Source organism: Malaclemys terrapin, chromosome 1 (assembly GCF_027887155.1).
Source record: "Malaclemys terrapin pileata isolate rMalTer1 chromosome 1, rMalTer1.hap1, whole genome shotgun sequence".
Classification (NCBI taxonomy): Eukaryota; Metazoa; Chordata; order Testudines; family Emydidae; genus Malaclemys; species Malaclemys terrapin.
This window is the reverse complement of record NC_071505.1, coordinates 286884836-286904818: the sequence shown is the minus strand read 5'-3', so window position 1 is coordinate 286904818 and position 19983 is coordinate 286884836.

Sequence of the window (19983 nt, the reverse complement as noted above, 5' to 3'; positions counted from 1 at the left end):
CTTTTAAGCATTAACAGAAGAAACTTAACGTTTATTTATTTTTTAAAGGGCCCAAATTTGATCCAAAATTTAGACTTTGTAGAAATGACTTATATTTTAATATTTCTTGATCCAATAGGAATAAGCTGTTTTTGTTAAGATAAATAGCACATAAAGCATTTGTGAACCAATCATTGTAGTATTGTGCTTGTGCATTAGAACCTGAAAGCAAAATTCACTAAAAACCTGACAATAGGAAAAGTGAAACTGACTAATTTATTTTTATTGCCGAAACAAGTAAACGAATAGTGAAAAATTATCAAAAGATTTTTCTCTTCTATTATAATTAAAGGAATTTTGTTTCAATTTACAGATACCAGACCATATCCTGAGCAGTTGTATATTAACATGGACCCAGTGATGTTTCATACAGTTTAAGGCCAGAAGGAACCACTAGATCATAGAATCATAGAATATCAGAGTTGGAAGGGACCTCAAGAGGTCATCTAGTCCAACCCCCTGCTCAAAGCAGGACCAATTCCCAGCTAAATCATCCCAGCCAGGGCTTTGTCAAGCCGGGCCTTAAAAACCTCCAAGGAAGGAGACTCCACCACCTCCCTAGGTAACGCATTCCAGTGTTTCACCACCCTCCTAGTGAAATAGTTTTTCCTGATATCCAACCTGGACCTCCTCCACCGCAACTTGAGACCATTGCTCCTTGTTCTGTCATCTGCCACCACTGAGAACAGCCGAGCTCCATCCTCTTTGGAACCCCCCTTCAGGTAGTTGAAGGCTGCTATCAAATCCCCCCTCATTCTTCTCTTCTGGAGACTAAACAATCCCAGTTCTCTCAGCCTCTCCTCATAAGTCATGTGCTCCAGACCCCTAATCATTTTTGTTGCCCTCCGCTGGACTCTTTCCAATTTTTCCACATCCTTCTTGTAGTGTGGGGCCCAAAACTGGACACAGTATTCCAGATGAGGCCTCACCAATGTCGAATAAAGGGAAACTATCACATTCCTCGATCTGCTGGCAATGCCCCTACTTATACAGCCCAAAATGCCGTTAGCCTTCTTGGCAACAAGAGCACACTGTTGACTCATAAGAGCACACTGTTGACTCAGATCATCTAGTATGACCTTCCATATATTTCAGACATTAAATTTCACCAAGATATCCCAGTATTGAGCCCAGACCTGTGTGTTGGACTAAAACATATTTTCCAATCTTGATTTTAAGATATCAAGAGATGAAGAATCAGCCACTTCCCTTGGGAATTTGTTACAATGTTTAGCCACCCTCAATGTTAATAAATTCTGGCTAACTTCTCATTTGAACTCATCTGACTTCAGCTCCCAGCCATTGGTTCCTGTTATACCTTTCTGCACTAGACTAAAGAGCTCCTTAGTACCCAGCATTTTCTCCTCCTGAAGGTATTTACACTGTAAGTAACCCCACAATCCTCTTTTTGATAAACTACATAGATTGAGCTCTTTAAGTCTCCAACTGTAAGGCATTTTTTCCAGCCTTCAAATAATTTTTATGGCTCAATTTGGCATCTTGTCCAGTTTTTCCAACATCCTTCTTAAGATGTGGACAACAAAACTGAATGCAGTATTCATCTCCCCAATCATGGACTCATCAAATCATAAAAATGTAGGGCCAGAAGGGACCTCAAGAGGTCATCAAGTCCAGGCCCATGTACTAAAGCAGGGCCCAGTAAACCTATTAGACCATCCCTATCGGGTGTTTGTCCAACCTTTTCTTAAAAACCTCCAATGAATGTTGAGTATTTTGAACACGTCTGCTTTATCTACATTATTATTAATGTGCAGTTAGGAACAAAAGAAATCCTAGAAATGGTACCTAGCCTAATATTTTTTAAAAACTCCTTATTGTCCTTAGCCTGGCTAACCATGGATTTTTCCCTGATGTTCTTAACTCTGCTTACCAATTTTCTGAACTTGCCACCTTCTAGTCTATATTGATTGCTATCTATATCCCCTTTTGTTTCATTTCTTATACATTGCCTTTTTATTTCTAATTTCTGTCTTCCCTTCCCCACTGCACCAGGATGGGCTTTTAGACAAAGTTGCTCTCTTTCTTGATTGAGGAAGCATGTTTTTTTGGCCATCTGAAACTCGTCTTTAAGCACTCCACATTTGCATTCATTTTAATGTCTAAACTTTAAATCACTAACTCAGAGGTGGGCAACCTGTGGCCCGCAGGCTGCATGTGGTCCATCAGGGTAAACCGCTGGTGGGCCGCGAGACAGTTTGTTTACATTGTGCCTGCAGACAGCCAGTCACCTGCAGCTCCCAGTGGCTGCAGTTTGCTGTTCCTCGTGAATGGGAGCTGCAAGAAGCAGTGGCCAGCATGTCCCTGTGCCCCATGCTTCTTCCCACAGCTCTCATTGGCTGGGAACGGCAAAATGCAGCCACTGGGAGCTGCGGACGGCCAATGTAAACAAACTGTCTCATGGCCTGCCAGTGGATTACCCTGATGGGCTGCAGGTTGCCCACCACTGCTTTAACTTACAACTTTCATCAGGTTTGAGAAATAAACCCTTTTGAATAAAGTACACACACACACACACTCTAGTTTGCACTGTCCTGTTTGCCTATATTGAACATAATCAGGTCATGATCACTGGTCCTTTAGCAACCACCAACTTCCGGTCCACTGATTAATTCATCTTTATCCATCAAAAGGAGATCCAAAATAGAGTTACCTCATGTTAGGTGCAATACTTTTTGTGTTAGAAAATAATCATTTATAATATTTAGAAACTGTAATAATGTTTTACTACCGACTGCACAACCTCCCCAGCAGACAGTTGCCAAATTAATGTCCCCCATGAAAGTACAGTTGCTCCTTCCACACAAGTGTTTGAGTAACTTATCCTCTTCCCTGGTATGATTCAGTGGTCTGTAACAGATACCCACTAGTAGATCCTCCTGGACTTAGTACATGAATGCATATGAATCAAAGATCCTGTGGTTCTCAGTTATCAATAACTGTACAAAAAGATAAAGGTGTCTTTAATGTAGAGTGCCACCTCTGTTACCCATGCTAACCTTCCTGAATGCAGTGTTTATATACTATTTATTTAAGGGCTTAAGTGGTGTGTATGTAATCAACTAGTCAGTGTGTTACATATCCCCCTCTGTGCCTGATCCATAGAAGATGAGTCTATTACAGCCCCAGCCTCAGAGCCTGGCTCCATAACTTTCAGCTCTGGAGATCCCCAGTGTGTCAGCCAAGACGGTAGTCATCACATCAGTGGGGGCCATAACAGACTCTCATAGTCTGTGAGAGCTGAGAGGGGGATCCACAGCAAAAACTAAACAGTGGATTATATATAAGCACCGTATCAGTCTTCTGCATAAAGGTGAATTTCAGCCAAGGAGAGGGAGACTGTTTCAGCCTTAAGTGGCAATATGGAACAAAGTACAAAGATGAAAGTGGAAAAAGAATATGAAGGGACCATCAAAGTGGGAAGCTTGAGTGGAGTCTCAGGATCAGAAAAGGGAGTATAGTAAGCAGAAATGAAAGCAGAGCCTGGTTGGGGAGGACAAGGGGCTTAAACATGATGAAGGAGATGGTAACTGATGAAAAAAATTAATTGGGGAGTTTCATGGTCTTAGTTTCAGGAGATAAAATTGATTTTCACACCGGCATTCTGGACAGATTGGGGGGGAGCAAGGCAAATAGCCTGTCTTTTATCATAATCTTAGTGTTTCTATTTTTCTTACTGTTATTTATACTCTTTTGATGATTTTGAAAAGACCTGGGAGGCGGGGGGAGGGAGGGGGGAAGAAGAGCAGAGAGAGTCCCTCTTGCCATAAAATTGAAATACTGGTATTCGTAATAATAATCTACCCTACTCTTTCTAAACTGAACAGAATGGCCAGCACTCTCGGAAGAGTTCAGACCCCAGGCCAGCACCAAATTAAGTGACAGATATCCAGAAGAGCTCAGCATGTTGAGCCCTTTTCAAAATCTGGTCCTAAGTGTCACAGCAGGAACTGATCTCCTTGGAAATCTGGCCCCAATTGTGGGTGCTGAGCACCTGAAAAAAAATCTCACCCCATATTTCAAAGGCTGTTGCACTACTGATTCTCAATGAAAGAAGAACATAAAAGTAGCAAATGTACTATTTACAAAATATAGTACATGGAATTATATACTTAGATGTTTTCACTTTGTACTCCAGGACATTTTGATTAAAAAACAATAATTATAAAAAAAATCAACATGGTATATATTAAATGGATTAAAACTTGGTTAACTAATAGATCTCAAAATGTAACTCTAAACAGGGAATCACCATGGAAGAGGTGTGTTTCTAGTGTAGTAATTGGCCCTATGCTATTTAACGTTTGTATCAGTTACGTGGAAGAAAACATAAAATCTTCACTGATAAAGTTTGCAGATGACAAAAAAAAAAAAACGGGGGAGTGGTAAATAATGAAGTGGACAGGGCACTGATTCCAAATGATCTGAACTGATTGGTAAGCTGACAACAGCGTAAAATGAACATTTTAAAATGGTTAAATATATACATCTAGGAATAAAGAAGGTAGACCATATTTATAGAACAGGGATCAGCAACCTTTGGCATGCGGCCCATCAGGGAAATCCGCTGGCGGGCCGGGACAGTTTGTTTACCAGCAGTGTCCGCAGGTTTGGCAGATCACAGCTCCCACTGGCTGTGGTTCGCCGTTCCAGGTCAATGGGGGCTGCGGGAAGCCCTCGGCCCATGCCACTTCCCGCAGACCCCATTGGCCTGATGCAGCAAACCGGGGGCAGTGGGAACCGCAATCAGCCGAACTTGCAGACGCGGCAGGTAAACAAACTGGCCCGGCCCGCCAGGGTGCTTACCCTGGCGAGCCACATACCAAAGGTTGCTGACCCCTGCTCTACTGCATGAGCTAAAAGCCAACTGGCTGTTAGCTAAGGCTATAGAGCAGACTCATTAATCTCTCTGTATCTCTCTCTCTAAGTGGTCTCAGTGCCACTATATGGGACAGAACACCACACCCAGGAGCTGTGAGGGTTACATCTGCAATTCAAAAAGGTTGTTAATAAATTGGAGAGAGTTCAAATAAGAGCTATGAGAATGACTAAAGGATTAGAAAACATGCCTTATATTGATAGACTCCAGGAGCTCAATCTATTTAGCTTAAGAAAGAGAAGCTTAAGGGGCAACTTTCACAGTCTATAAGTACCTACATGCGAAAATATTTGATAATGGAATCTTCAATCTAGTAGTGAAAGATTTAAAATGATCCAATGGCGAGAAGTTGAAGCCATAGGTGCCAACTCTGTGGGTGCTCTGGGGCTGGAGCACCCATGGGGAAAAATTGGTGGGTGCTCTGCACCCACTGACAGCTCCCCTCCCCAGCACACCTCCGCTCTGCCTCTGCCTCCTCCCCTGAGCACACCGGAGCTCCGCTTCTCCCCCTAGCTCCCAGCGCTTGTCACTGTGAAACAGCTGTTTCGTGGTGGCAAGTGCTGGGAGGGAGAGGGGAAGGAGGTGGGGTCGGGGCCAGGATTTGGGGAAGGAGTGCAAAAGGTGTAGGGAGGGGGCAGATTTGGAGCAGGGACTTTGGGGAAGGGGTTGGAATGGGGCGGGGCAGGGGCAGGAGGGGGGGCAGGACGGGGTGGAGTCGGGGTGGGGCCGGGCAGGGGTTGAGCACCCTCTGGTGCAGGGAAAAGTTGGTTGTCTATGGCTGAAGCTACACACATTCAGACTGGAAATAAGGTATACATTTTTAATAATGAGAGTAATTAACCATTGGAACAATTTACCAAGGGTTCTGGTGGATTCTCCATCACTGGCCATTTTTAAATCAACATTAAATGTTGTCCCAAAATATATGTTCTAGGAATTATTTTGGGGAATTTTTATGCCCTGTAATATACAAGAGATCAGACTAGATGATCACAATGGTCCTTTCTAGCCTTGGAATCTACGAACTCTCTGAACCAGTCAAGAAAAACAAATGGATGAAGGCTTTTTAGTGCACATGTACATCACACTGCATTAACATGATATTCTGTAACGGCTCCAAAGGGATGCTACTTCAGGTTATCAAGTCAATAATGAACAAAATTAACAATCTCCTGATACTTCACAGACGGTCTTACATTAAGTGTATGCTATATTTAGGTACTTGTGCTGTAATGCATGTTTGACCTCACAGTCCATAGCTGCTGCACGTATGCCCAAGTTTCAGCCCAGAACAAATTTTTATAGCTCAATTATTTAAAACAGAGGTTTGTAAGGGAAATGCTGACTATTGTCACTCTATCAGTATAACCCACCAAAATTTTAATTAACACTTTAATTTAATAAACACATTAACTATATAGTGCTCAAATCATAGAAGGTCTTAAAAGAGCCCCGTGGATTTTGGCTACAGGACTTAGAATGCACCTTCTGTCTTGGAATCAAGAAATTACAAACTCAAATTTATAGTCACTGCTGATAATGGCTTTGTGAACTAATCGTGTGCAAGAATCAGCAGGTATTATCCAGTTTTTATCCACAGGATGTTAAGGTCCAGACGTCTGGTTCAGCTCATACCAGAGCTAGAGACCAATTTGTAAAATAAATAAAATAAAATAAATCAGATGCAGACCTGGGTTCAGATTTTGAAAATCCCTTGAAGTTCCAGGCTGTTTGTATTTAGTATTTTGGCTTGAGCTTTCCCTAGTCAGATATTGAGGGTGAAATCCTGCCTCTATTGAAGTCCATGGTAATTTTGCCATTGACTTCAGTGGAGCTAAGATTGCACCCTGAATGTACATTACCAGAATAGATATGAAAAGCACTGTTGTAATGATGTATCCATAATAATATTCATCCCCAGAATCACTTGAGTAGCTGTTTCACATGCAATTCTTCCATTAATTACTGAGGTATTTAATTAGGTGAACAATCTTCCCTCATTATACAGGTTCCCTTGTAGGTGTTTTTGTTTCTCTCTTTCTCTCTCACACACACACACACGAGGCTCCAAATGAGCACAGGAAAGGTGGCAGGGTTTATGGGCAAGATTGGTGCTTGTTTTGCCAGTGACTGCCCTAAGTTTCAAAGTTGGACAAATACTCAACTTTCTCCTAGGCCTCCAAAACACCTTGAGATTTGGAAGTTGTTTCCAAATTTATTTGAACTCGATAATAGTTTGTTTCTTCCTTGAAAGGTTTGGCATTAGCTATAGCAATAATTGTATTAATGGAATGAAAAGGAAAGGACAAATGATCACTCTTTGAAAGAGAAAGGATCCTCTTATGCTAGATCTCCTGCTGGGAGCTATTCATCACTATAATCTGTGACTCATCCCATCACTATTATGTGATAGTTCAAAAATAAGGTAAGGAGCAACAGAAGCGCTTGAAGGAATTAAAGTGTTATTAATTTATTGCTTCTTAATACACTAGCCATAATAGTCATTCTTGGAGGATTATGTATATTACAGCCATTATTTGAGACATTAATACTCTCTACTTTGATATAGAATTCTCCAATGCATCTGCAATAGATTCCCCCCTCTACATGCCACCAAATTATTCTCTTCCATCTTTGTTCTTCTGTCTCCTACACATCAACAAAATATGCTTAATTTGCAACAGTAACATGTCACTCTCCTAATTGAGGTTCCCAGGGAACCAAAGTGAGATAATTTAATTATACTTCAATTCTACTCCACTTCAAACTCTTTAAATCATACTAGTAGATAGACGGCAAATCATTATTCTGATGTAAATATGGTATCATTCATCCGCAATGCATACAGCAATGAAACATTGACAAGTAAAATAAAAAATAGCTTTGTGGTTCAGTTCTAAAAACGTTCATGAACCAAGCAGCAGTAAGAATTTCCTCTACCTAACCTTATTTGTGATGTGGCAAGGCACCTTCTCAGTCTCACCAGCCTGTACTGTTTTTTAGTCTTGGTGAGACAGGCTTGGGGTAAAACAGTCCCTCTTAGCTGCACAGGGGCAGTCCATGCTCTCAGCCAGTGTTTTGGGTTTGTTTTTCTCCCTTATAGGAGGGAATGCAGCCTCCCCTCCTGGAAAGGCTTGCTCCCTTGCTGGTGCTACTTGCCTACTAGTAGCTTGACTCCCCCCCCCCCTTCTTTTTTTCCCCTTCTTTCTCCCTCCTCACTACAGGGGAGGGTTTAAAAAGGTCTCAGGCAGCCCTTAGTTGGAATCAGCTGATCCTAATTGACCACAGGTAACTCCCTCTCACCTGATCCTAATTGATCTCTGGTAACCCCTTCTCAACTAACCTGACTGACTTGTAATCACCCCTCCCCAGTTTGATAGGGAGGAGGGCCTTTTTAACCTTCTGGGACTGTTTTCTACCCTTCCCCCCCTCACTCCCCCCACCATCCCCGTTTGTCCTGAGTTTATCACAGTGACTAGCAAGTGTATAGAAGAGATGTACGAAACCAGTTAGCAAATTTTTATCACCTCCAAATCTGAGTGTGCCTAAAAGCACTGAAATTGTACCCCCCCAGGAATTTAGAGGGTGTTTCTATCTAGATATTTATGAAACCCCCATTATCATAGTCTGAGCACAAACATTAGTGAGTTTATCAGTTGCAGATGTAGCACCTTTTGTTGCAATCCCATCAGCGCAAGATAAACAGGGTGAAGCCAGAGCAGCAGTTGATGGAACATCTCTGTGATTCAGCACTTGGGACTCTACTCTGAGTCACTCTAGAATGAATGTCCAGAATGGTGTTAGGGGACACTGTAGGATATAGTATAAAATGGAAGTCCCGGTTGCTTGTGGTCATTAAAGCTTCTGTGGCACTTTTCACAAGATTTCAAGGGTTAAGTCTAGCTAATTTCAAATTAGGTTAAACTTGTAACAGATCTGGAAATTCATGGTGGTTACTATGATGATTACCAGGACCGTTTGAATCTTCAGTGACACTGAGGAGATAATTCAGATCCTACTGCTCCTTAAACACAAGTGCCCACCACTCGAGGTACTGAGTCTCCATTCACTATTAGGATTATAGAGGCTATGAAACACAATTTTATCCAAAAGAGAGCAGTTCTACAGACTCAGTTAAACAGCAAGGATTCAAAAGCCAGCAGTGTATACAAATAATGCTCAGCTCTACATCACATTTACATCAGACACAAACAACACATTGTTCAGTTACTTGTAGGCTTGACTGTAATTGGCAACTGTATGAAGAGTAGCTGATTGAAGATGAAAAAACTAAAGTGATGTTGGTAGAAGAGGGAAACTCTTCATAGAAATTGTCACTTCTTAATATCACCCTCCAATGAGGATATTTGTCCTCATACTGTTAAGACATTAGCCTTAAAATTTACCTGAATCCTGGCTGCTTTCAGAAACTCAAATTGCTATGACCCAGGGGAGGGGATGGAAGGCAGACTTCCCATGTACAGCTGGCATGAAGAACACACTCCTACCTACTGGAGTTGGATTTAGCAGTAGCGAGCCACACTTTTGTGACCTCCAGATTAGATTACTGTAGTGCACTGTACTCATATGTAATCACTCACCTTAAAAAGCTGCAAGAGGGGCAGGTGTCATCACCCAGCAAGAATGACTGACTTTACTCAGGTTTCAGAGCTTGGAGATGACAGCAACAGCTTCCCTCTTCATCACTCCCCTAAATCCATACACAAGGGAACAAGTCAGTGGAGTCTGTTTCTGTTAGTAATATCCCATTAGCATCCAGTGAACTAATACCTCATATCACTCTGCACCAGACAAAAGCACAACAAAAAGTTTCTCATGGCAAAAATCTAAAAACCCCAGAGATTTAAAGATTATTAAGAAATACAAAGATTGAGAGTCTTTGGTAAAACTCCCCAAGCCAGACAAGGAACACTAGATTGTACCAAAAGAAGGAAAAGCAAACTAAGACCTTGTCTGAATTAAAATCTAATGTGAGAGAGCTTCTGTTTGAAATTGAAGGTATAAGATTTGACGTTGTACATATGGAAGTTAACAGCAATTAAAAACAAAGTGACTGACATAGGAGAAAGAACAGGAATCGTAGAAGATAAACTGGAAAACACCTCTGAAACTGTCATCCACAGGCAGACTAACATTTTAAGAAATAGAACAAAATGGAAAAGACTTACACAATGAGAGTGATGTCTTTGAGAAGAGAGAGAAGCACAATAATTTAAGATTGGCGAGCATATCAGAAGGCCAGGAAACAGGCAAAACTGTCAAGTGTGATACAAAATGTAATTAAGCATCTGTTAAAAATAGACCCATCAAAAGAGGTGCTTTTTGGAAGGGCATACAGGGGCCTGTACCATTTGTCTGTAACGGGTGGCAAACCCAGAGATACGGATGTCAAAATTCATTATTACCTGCAGAAAGAGATTCTCATGTGGCAAGCAAAAAGATTCTTCTGAAAGGGGTCTTAAATCAGTGTAACGTTCAGAACAAACACCTACGGAGAGATCCTCAACTGGTGTAAATTGGCAAAGGTCTATTGACTTCAATAGAAGTAGGACAATTTACAGTGGCTTTTGATCTGGCCCCTGAATTTTGTGGTTGTTTTTTTTGCTAGTTTGTTTGTAGTGATGTTGTAGCCATGTTGCTCCCAGGATGAGAGAGAGAGACAAGGTGAGTGAGATAATATTGTTATTTAGGGGTTAATTACAATACCAAAGAGTGCGCATTCAAAGTGTTTATGTGGGGGAGGGATCAGATGATAGGGGTGATGTGAATTTGTTATAGAGGAACATCCAGGGGGCCTTTCAAGCTCAAGAAATCCCCATTGAAAGGCTCAACTATAGTCATTCAGATGTATCTGTTTGTTAATAGCGCTTATCCTCAAGGTGTATGTAGCTGGCTATACCTCTCTAGCACTGCCTTGGGAAGAGGGTGGGCACTGCTCCTGGGCACAGAGTCTGAGGCACAGTCTGAGGCTTCCCCCCTTGTGGGGGGAGTTATGGTAGTCTACACATAAAGTCGATATGCTTCTGCAGCCCACAAAAGCAAAGTCCTAGGCCTTTGGAAAGCTAAAGGGAGGGGAACAGGAAAAAAGTAGCAGCCTTTCTCCTTTCTGAGAGGGCTTGGGTGGCCAAGGCTCTCAAGCCATTTACCTGGCCAGCAATCCCTACTTCTAGGAGCCAGGGAGATCTAAACTGCAGACCCATTTCTTCAGAGAGCCGCTCTACACTGAGCAGAGATCTTCCCTTTTAAGGACTAGCCCAACTCCAAGCTTGTCAAGCCAAACAGGGCTAACCAGCTTCAAGCTGTTTGTTCCCAGAGGAGCTCTTTAACCCTTTCCTGACTGAGATGGGGCTCTGCCCCACTACATGGTACTTACTTGTTCCTGCCAAACATAAGGCCATTCAGTGAAGAATGGGGAAAGTACAGAAAAGGAGCACTGATGTAGTAACAGTCACAGCAGAATAGAGGGAAGAGGAAAAGGAACTTAAATAGCAAAAGCTGACACCACAATTATATGTTCATGTTTCCAACTATTGGAGATATGGTTGCAGGAACAGGTCCCTTCTACAATAAGTGAGGCAATTAGACCCCATGAAAGAAAAAAAAAACAGAATGGGTGTGTTTGAGAACATTACCTGGGAAAACAGACTGGTGTTAAGAGGGCAGACATTGGATACAGTGATTAAGATCAGTAAGAATAAAACCCTTAAAGCCTGTGAGAAGTAGATATGTTAAGAAATGGCATTAGTACAAAACACGAGTTTTATGCAGCCTCAGTAATTGTTAATCTTTTGACAATGGTACAGCAGAAGTATGATTTTACCAATGCACTCTTACTGAAAGAAATAGGATTATACTTTATTACAACATATATCAAGATATACCTGTATAAGGAAGAATGGTGACTATGAATAACCTCATTACATTAATCTCCATTAATGTAAAAGACCTTAACAGTATAATAAAAGGAGAAAAATTCTACAAAATGTGCAGAGTTCCTACCAGACATCAGGAGACATACTGAAGAAAGACAAGACCAGCTATTTAGGGGAAATAGGTGTAATTAAGCTTTTAGAAGGGTATGAGGAGAAGTAAGGAAAGCAGATGGTATAACACTAGCCAAACATATATCATTTATAAAAAAAGAAGAAGAAGAAGAAATCAGTTGATTAGATTTGAATAGGGTATAGTAATATCTACTAAGGATGACCTCAAACAAAGAGGACTATAGGCTCAGACAATGCCCCAAGCCAAGAACAAGCAGGCTTTTCTGGTATGTCTCAGGTTCTGGAAGCAGATAGTGAGTTCCATCCCATTGCACATCCCTAGCCCACAAACCTACATGCATACAAGCTCCAAGTCCCAGGGTGGTTGACCGGTGCAGCTGCAGCCTGTTTCCAAACTTCTAGGTAGGTAGGCAGGCTCCCTCTCAATTGGTTAGGTTAGCCCTTCAGCCAAGCTGGTAAAAAAATCTAGCCCTTTCTGGGTAACAAAAGTGCAAATCAGAACAGGCCTTCACTCAGCCCAGGCCACAGCTCCTCGTTACATGTTTGCTACTAAGACTTTCATGTCTTAGTAGCAAAAGTTCCCCAAAGCTCTTCTCCCTTTGTTTTTTGGGATTTAAACTAGGCTGTACCTGAACAGCTCTTTGGTTGCTCTGAGTCCTAGGCTCTCTGCCTGTGTTATAAACTCCCTCCCAACTGCAGTGGGGACTTCTTCCCTTTGCAGGAAGCTGGTGCCTACCGCATAAGGTCATTGTATTCACACTTTTCTGGAGTCTGTAACTAGGTCTCCTCTCTGACTCCCTTCCAGGCTTCTTGAGCACACAAACTCCAAAGCAAGCCTGTTCCCTTCAAGTTCCCTCCTTCTTTCCTCTCCCATACAGAGGTTCGCTACAGGTTTGACCTGTTCTCCTTCTTACTGGCAGAAAGGCTGTTTTTTATATCCTTTCTCAGCATGCATTGCATTTCCCTTAGTCATAAATTTCTTCTTGAACAAGATTGTACCAAGCGTGGCCCACCATACCCTTCCATATTTGAGTGCATAAATTGGTTAATTGCACTTCTACCCACCCAGTTTGCACTTGCAAATCCCTGTTTCTTTGCAGAAATGCAAATTTAACACATGTAAAATTTGCATGTACACATTTAGAAGTTGTTTTGAAAATTTAGCCCCAGGAGAGACACTCACATTATCCCAGAGCAATTTGTTCCTTTTCTTAAAAGCAAAAAAGTTTCCAGATCTACAGATGAAAGGGACACTTCAGTTAAAGGTCAGGAAATCCAGCTGTAATATGGCTTTGACTAGTGCTTTAGATCTCAACATTAAATTCTAATTAAAAATTGAGTTAGAAGCATGAAATTCTAATGAGAGAGCTGAAGGCTATAGCTCTCAATGTTACATCATGTGTTCTCTTATTTTAAAAAAACAGCACATAAATTTCATATATTTTGTATAATTTGTATTATTCCCAATAATAGGTGTACCTAAGTCATAGGGGAAATACCTAAGCAAGGGTATATAGCAGGGGTCGGCAACCTCTGGCACACGGCTCACCAGGGTAAGCACCCTGGCAGGCCGTGCCAGTTTGTTTACCTGCCGCGTCGGCAGGTTCGGCCGATCGCAGCTCCCACTGGCTGCGGTTCGCCGCTCCTGGCCAATGGGGACGGCGGGAAGCAGAGGCCAGCACATCCCCCACAAAGAGCTGACTGAGGGAGACTGGCTTTTAGTCTTTTATTTTCATGGCTAGTTTGCTTCTCCTTTGCAGTTTTGTCTGCTGTCACTAATTCTCCAATGCTGTATATACACCTTGGTGTACCTCTACCCTCACAATAGTCTGCTGGGCCATTTCATGTAATGCTCTGATGCCATCTTATATGAGCTGTCCAGACATTAAAAAAAATAAAATAAAGCTTCCTGACAGTGATAACTAGAAAACCAATGTCCAGATGAAGTGGTGGAAATTCAGATCCTGGAGAAATGTAAAACTGGATTAGACAAAGCTCTAGAACAGTGGTGGGCAACCTGCGGCCTGCAGGCCGCACGCAGCCCATCAGGGTAATCTGATTGCAAGCCGCAAGATATTTTGCTGACGTTGACTGTCCGCAGGCACAGCTCCCCGCAGGTCCTAGTGGCCATGGTTCGCCGTTCTCAACCAATGGGAGCTGCGGGAAGCGGCAGGCCACAGGGATGTGCTGGCCACCACTGTTCTAGAAGGTGTAACTTGTAAGAAATACATCGGAGGGAGCACAAATTAGTCAGCATACTCTCACAGGTCTTTTCCATCCATAGGCCAAATCTTAAAGTCTTTACTTAGTCTTTGTTCATGTCAAACTTCTCCTACTGATTTCAAGAACTTCAGGATTTGGCCTTACGAATCAACATTTTGCATGTTCAGTGTTTCTGGACTATTTCAAAAACAATATTTTCTTTCAGCATATTCATATGCCATTGTATGAATCTCACCGTAATTTGACTGAGATACTTTGGCTGAGTGGTTTGGAAGCTTTATATGACAAAATTTGAAAATGAATTTACTGACAAAAGTTCTTTTCCATCTGTGGGCTAATTCCTCAAGTCTTTATATAGTTTTCACTCTATTCTTACTCTGGAATAATTCCCACTGATTTCCAGGACTTCAGGATTTGGCTGTATGATAATATCTGAGGTACTTAATAATGATGAGATGCACACAGTAGTGGCATACAAATACACTGAACCAAAATACTTCATTTCTGTAATAAAGTCCTGAAATGCGGATATTGCAAAATATTGAATCATAAGGTCAAATGTCAGAAGTTAAAATCAGTGAGAGTTATGCCTGTGTTAAGATGGAATACACTCTAAGTATCGTAACTATACTAGATGAAACAATGATACAGGTATAATATAGTATGCAAGTGGTTTGGATGCACCCATATAATTAAATGGGAAAGAACTTAATCCGTAAATAAGGGTAATACATAGGTGCTCCTGCCTATAGTGCACTCGTAAACTATATTATACTCTACCATTGCCTCCTCTAGTGTAGTTATAATCTCCCAGATGTTCACAAAAGAGGGGAAAAATAACATCATAGGGTAAGTCTCCTTAACTCACTGGGCAGCTGTTACAATGACAAGAAGTCTCTCTCAGCTAATCTGTTTGTAGTTAGTGGGATCCCTTCTTGAAGATATGAGTAACAGACATGTGAAAGGACTGGAAATGTTTGGATGGGATGCTAAAGAAAAAAAAGGTTCAAAAATCAAAGTAACATGGATTGTGTTAAATTGAGGCATGGGGAGTGTGAATTTTAAAACAAACTTTTTTTAGTCTCAACAATTGATGTGGAAGCGGAACAAAGCTATTTGTGTTTTTTTCAATCTGTACAAAACAAAGGGCCAGATTCACCGCTACGCTCCAGCTGCTTTGTGACCCTAACCCTACAAATTATTCATAAACAGTTTAATAGAATGGGCTTATTCCCCGTCATGCCAGCAGCACAAAATTAAGTTAGCTGTACCCCCATGGCCAAATCTGTAGTGCAGATAGTGATTCTAGACTGCTTTGTACTAAGGGGAGTCATCTGCACACAGTGTGTATACAATGTTACCAAGTCAGAATAGTGCAAGGCACAAGAGAAATTAGATAAAGAGCTTAGTTTTCTTCCACTGCCAACCTGAAGGGGATCCAAGGAAATAAAATGTGATAATCTCAGCCAAATCGGATGAAAGGAAGAAAAAACAAACAGAGCCGGTTGAAAAACTCCCTCTCTAACCACTGTATTTCCTAATAAAATGCCTCTGCTGCTCTGAGATGTGCCACCAATACAGCCAACAAACAACCAAGGAATACATAATATAGCAAAAAAGAAAAAGAAAAAAGGTCTTTTGATTATACAGTATTAATACATTTCACAAAGAGATGGGTTTCAGCATTTGAAAAAGTATCTGAGACACTGGGGAATATTTTTCCATATTAAAAAGGAAGGATATTTTTTTCTTCCAGTTGCTATATTACATTACCATTTCAGCACCCGGAGGAACAACAGGGAAGGTATTTAGAAATATCCTGGGAGTTCACTAGATTTTTGGTGGTATTAAGTTTTCTTAACTCTGGTAAATTTTGCAACTTTTTTCTTTTTTAATTGCAGATTCATGTCCAGAAGATGTTCCACATGAGCACAGAACATTTCAGAAGAAGACTAGGGAAACACTCCTGTACTTGTGATCCAAAACACTGTTGGACATATCCTGAAATCACTTTGTGGCAGTACAAGTCAGGCAAACCCAGCAGGCTGGACGCTGGTGAAGGGATCTTGTCTTGCTTATTAAGGCACAGAAAGCTTGTAAGGCACTTATGTTTATTTCAACATTATATAACTGAAACAGCAATGAGACCCTGCCGGTGGCGGCAGCCTGCAGCTGCCAGCAGTCAGAACCAGTCTAAAATAGATGACCTTTGTTCTCAGCTACCCCATATCCTTGCATGACAATGACAGCTGCTCCACAAAGTAGGCATGGTGCCTGCAGGGGTGGAAAGGGAACAATCTCTGATGCATGTAAGGGAATTCTCTCCCTCCTCCCCCGCATATTCAGGACACTCTCCCTGATGTTGGGATCCTTAAGGAGACCTGGTGGTGGGTCTTACTACACTCAGAGTGTAATAACTCTGGAGGGTTGGGGGGTGGGAGGAAAGGGAAAGACTGGGTTCTTAGACCCCAGTTATGCTTTACAGATATCGCTTTATTCATACAAATAATCCCAGTGGCTTCAAAGCAAGTGAGAAAGTTATGCACAAGCCGAAATCTTTACAGGTTCGGGGGCACTTAGTTTTTTGTTTTAAATCTGAAAAGCAAAGATCTACCTGATGGATGTGGTGGTGATTCAATAGTGGGGCTCTCCCCTTTCTCCAACCCTAGCTGCTGGATGGTGAACTCAGTATAGATTCTGTCCAGGACTGGACATTGCAGTATCACCGTTGTGAGCAGCGTGTTTTGGATCATTATGTTCTCTAGAATATTGTGCGGAGGGTACGATTAGTGGGCAAAAACTTTGGTTATGTCACTAGACAAACCTGTTTTCCTTTTGGTTTTAGTAATAATGAAAAATAAGTGACAGCTGGGCCAAAAGTTATCTAATCAGAGCAGGAAATGGTAAGGTGTGGCCTGCACGTGTGGACGAAATAATAAGAGGACTGTCTCTTGTAGAACTAAGGTTCCAAAATTATGAGGTATTACTATTTAAGAATTGCCCAGGTGTCAAGGCTTTTTAGTAAAAGACAGAACAGAGGGCTGAGAGAATAAAAAACATTAGACAATGGCTAGATTGCTCAATAGTCTGAAGAAACTCAAGAGTTGCTGCAGACTTTTTCAAGAGTGTATCACTGATGTGGTGAAAGAGACTTCCCCTTTTTCCATGTCTATGAACAAATGAATTAAAATATTACATTAATATCAATCATTGGTACTATATGATGTGCTAGATGCAGTAGTAAAATGAGCAGCTTAATGGAATCTAATATTATAATTAAAATGTGTACAAAAGGAAAGTCAACTGTAAGTGATACAGCTTTGGGGAATCATGTGCCAGCAATGCCCCTCTGCCATGTACATTGGCCAAACTGGACAGTCCCTCCGCAAAAGAATAAATGGACATAAATTGGACATCAGGAATGGTAACATACAAAAGCCAGTAAGTGAAAACTTCAATCTCCCTGGTCATTCTATTACAGATTTAAAAGTCACTATCATTGAACAAAAAAACTTCAGAAACAGACTTCAAAGAGAAACAGCAGAACTAAAATTCATTTGCAAATTTAATGCCATTAATCTGGACTTGAATAGGGACTGGGAGTGGCTGGCTCATTAGAGAAGCAGCTTTTCCTCTCCTGGAATTGACACCTCCTCATCTGTTATTGGGAATGGACTACATCCACCCTGATTGAATTGGCCCTGTCAACACTGGTTCTCCACTTGCGAAGTAACTCCCTGCTTTCCATGTGTCAGTATATAATGCCTGCTTCTGTAACTTTCACTCTATGCATCTGAAGAAGTGAGGTTTTTACCTGCGAAAGCTTATGCCCAAATAAATCTGTTAGTCTTTAAGGTGCCACCAGACTCCTTGTTAGCTTTGGGGAAAATATTCTACATTTTAATGACAGGGTTTACCTCATGGGCAATGTTGTTAGGAAAGAAAGAGGTTGCATTCATACTGATTACTTTTAGTTTAAGTGATAAAGTGAAGAAGTAAAGCTAATGTTTGCAATCAAGCAAACTTATGCTATCAAGTTAGTGAAATATTTTGGTGCTGAAAGCAGCAGTATATAAAAAGGAACTGAAACCAAACAACATGTTTATAAGCAGGGCCCGCTCCAGCATTTCTGCCGCCCCAAGCAAAAAAAAAAAAAGCCGCGATTGGCAGCGACAGTTCAGCGGCAGGTCCTTCACTCCTAGAGGGAGTGAGGGACCTGCCGCCCCCGAATTGCCGCAGGTGCCGCCCCCTACCTTGGCCGCCCCAAGCACCTGCTTGTTAAGCTGGTGACTGGAGACGGCCCTGTTTATAAGCACACTTGATAATACTGAGGAATAATCATAAATCACCTGTTTAATAATGCACAGACTCAGCACAGCCATATGTACTAATGTCCTACCACTGTTATTAAAACGAGAACAGAAATGGAAGATTTACAGTGTGAAAGCCAAAGACACCTGGAAGGGAAAAGACTGAAGTCTTGGGTCAGCCACTTGGGGACATCAAGTATCTATCTCAGACAGGCACCTGTAACTGTCTGTATTTTCCAGCAATTCAAGTTGCCTGTTAGCACTAGAAAAAAAGACTATAGTCATGTCCATCCTTCACTTCACCTGTGTTTGCAGTGTCAACTCCTGCTGTGAACAGTAACTGAGCTGAAACCTGATGGCTGAGCAAAGATCTGGTGATAAGTAACACATAGACTTTTGTTTGGGTGGCGACTCACATCAGTCAGTTGACCACTTTCTGAAACTGGGTAGCCAACTAGTAAGGAAATGTACAAGCCTGTATATGTGTTTCAAGGGTTATTAGAGGTACAGTGTGTCTTTGTTTTGTAATGGTTTCAATCAAGATTGCTGTAAAGTAGCTTTGAAATTGAACAAGTTACTGTTGTTAAATAAGATTGTAGAACTGTACACCTGTCTACCATAATGTTTCATACTGCCTTTCAAGTTCTAAGTGTATACAGACATAAAATAAGAAAGTGTGCAAGCTTCTTGTATTGTACTCGGTCTATCATAAATGTAGGAGTTTATTACAGGAAGTTAAGTGTGTTAGTCAGATCCTAGGACTGATATCATTCATTGGGAAATAGGTTAAAAGTGTTGTACCAATAAAATAAAAACCAACAGGATCTTTTAAAAGGGGATGAGGCAAAATGCCACGTTTATTGTGAATACAAAAAGAAACACAGTAAACAAGTAATCATAAATATTCTATCCCATGTATTCACACAAAATACCAAAAGAAGCAAAGCAAGTAGACAGTTATTTACTACATTCCATTCACTCACACACACACACACATACAAGTTCTGCAAAGTTGTTATAGTTACTAGCCTAGAGGTTGCTCATGCCAGGTTACTGGCCAGGTAACCTGGGCATGAGGGTGGAGCCGAGACTTTGTCAGATGCGCATACGATGCTCCTGGAGGGTGGTTGCAGAACCAGACTCAAAGTCCTTAGTTTTTAGGGTCTATTTTTATAGGAGTTTATTCCTATGCCAGTGTATGGAGGTGGCTTTATCATGCTGTTGCTGAATCAACCAGCAGATGGCAATCCATGAGGGTTCCGTGACGGCTGCCAGATGTTATCTTGTTCTTTGGTTCTTCCATCCTTGGGGCTGTTGGGTGGATTCCAGTCTGCCTTCCGAGGGTCATCCGGTTATCTCCACTTAGCGCATTCTTTAGCCAATCGATACTGAAGTTGTAACTCTTAGACTGGCACTCCTAACCATTCATCTTCTATTCACACACAACATCCATTCACATGTATTCCCTAGCTTTATTTCAACATATAGT